This window comes from Hibiscus syriacus, unplaced genomic scaffold (assembly GCF_006381635.1).
Source record: "Hibiscus syriacus cultivar Baekdansim isolate YM2019G1 unplaced genomic scaffold, ASM638163v2 tig00110511_pilon, whole genome shotgun sequence".
In the NCBI taxonomy this organism is placed as follows: Eukaryota; Viridiplantae; Streptophyta; class Magnoliopsida; order Malvales; family Malvaceae; genus Hibiscus; species Hibiscus syriacus.
Window position 1 is genome coordinate 767073 of NW_024062767.1, and position 1233 is coordinate 768305.

Below are 1233 nucleotides of genomic sequence, written 5' to 3' on the forward strand. Positions count from 1 at the left end.
TCAATGGCTTCTAAGCTTGCTTAAATACACCTTGAATCACTTCAGAATGTTGGGGATAATTAGAGAAAATAATATAGCCGTTGTAGTGTGAAAACAATTAATAAAACAGTTTGGAGCGTGGGGGGAATCGGTACCCCATATGGGGAATCGTTTCCCTAAGTGTAAAAATCAAATATTTCGACCGTTATACAAGGGGGGAATCGGTACCCCCTGGGGGGAATCGGTTCCCTCCGAGCATACTGGAATTCCCGGAGCCAAACCATTCAGGGGGGAATCGGTACCCCTTAGGGGGAATCGGTTCCCTCTGAGCAATCTTGAATTTTTTGGCTTTGAAATGGTTCGAAATACTTTGTAAAATTATTTTGAAATTGTTTTAAGATTAAAACTTAATTTTACACTTTGAGTAAGGATTAAAAATGATCTTTGAAAGATTTGGAGTAATGTTTTGATATTAGAATAATTCTATCGAATATACTTAGAAAATCATTTGGAAAATCTTAAAATTCATTTAACTTAATTTGTTATATCGAAATATCAAAACGTTTTCAACAATCTCCCCCTTTTTGATATAACAAAACATTTTAGTAATTTTAAGATTTTGAAATCAAGTTTTGAAATTACTCCCCCTTACTTTAACACTACTCCCATTTAGCATTTAGAAAACACATTAACACTTCTCCCCCTTTTTGTTAAATCAAAAAGACATTTTAAAGAATTTAAACAAGGTTTTGAAATCATTTAGCCAATTGATTATATATAATATAAGCTGCTAAGATCACAAGCAAGAGAAACGTTAGCCATTAGTTTCATAATCAATATTCATAATTAATGTGAAATGGAAAAATTGGTCATATATCTAATCATGAAGTAAATGATTCAATAATGAATAAATTTAATCACACCAAATAGATAATTTCTAACCATTCATAAATCCAAACAAATTCAAAGTCAATCAATCCACAAATTCAAACATTCCAAAATATTCAAAATGTTAAAACAATAAGTTTGGAGTTCAAAGCAAAACATTGAATCACATATCCGGATCAAGAGGAGGAAAACGAGCTCGCATAGCGGCCATTTCGTTAGTGAGGTCATTAATACGTGCGTTGGTTGCTTCATTATTTGCACGCATTTCCCGAAGAATTTCTAATTGTTGAGCTCCCATTGTGGATAAATGGGACTCTATAGAAGTAAAGCGCGAATCCATAGTAGCGTATCGAAAATCGAATGTCT